The sequence below is a fragment of the Eumetopias jubatus genome, unplaced genomic scaffold (assembly GCF_037043125.1).
Source record: "Eumetopias jubatus isolate StellerSeaLion01/CBP00866 unplaced genomic scaffold, mEumJub1_p1.0 scaffold_5, whole genome shotgun sequence".
NCBI lineage: Eukaryota > Metazoa > Chordata > Mammalia > Carnivora > Otariidae > Eumetopias > Eumetopias jubatus.
The window spans coordinates 59,089,385-59,090,094 of NW_028274811.1; positions in this window are offsets into that span (position 1 = coordinate 59,089,385).

Here is a 710-nt window from a genome sequence, read left to right on the forward strand (position 1 = left end):
CCCTTCCCCACATCCCAACCCTTGGCAACCACTGATCTTTCTTCTGTCTCCACAGTTTTTGCCTTTTCCAAAATGCTATCAGTTAACATAGTTGGAATCATACAGTATGTAGGCCTTATAGCTTGACATCTTTCACTTATTAATATGCATTTAAGATTCTCCCATGTCTTTTCATGGCTTGATAGCTCATTTCTTTTTAGCACTGATAATATTCCATTGTCTGGATGGACCTCAATTTATCCATTTACCCTCCGAAAAACATCTTGATCACAATTATGAATAAAGCTGTGTCAACATCTGTGTGCAAATTTTTGTGTTGACATAAGTTTTCAGCGACTTTCGGACAATACCATGAGGAGAAGAGTGATTGCTGGAATGTACGGTAAGATATGTTTGGGATGCCTGGGTGGCTCAGTCGGTTGGGCATCTGCTTTCGGCTGAAGTCATGATCCCAGGGTGCTGGGATCAAGCCCTGCAACAAGTCCCGCATCCGGCTCCCTACTCAGCAGGGAGTCCGCCTCTCCCTCTCCATCTGCCCCTCTCCCAGCTCATGCTCTCTCTTGCTCTCTCTCTCAAATAAATAAATGAAATTTTTTTTTTAAAAAAAAGAGTATGTTTTTCCCGCCCCCGAGCCTGAGCCGGTGCCGAGCGGGGTAGAGCCGAGGTCGGACCCGGAGCGGAGCGGGCTGAGCGGGCGCCGAGTCCCAGCC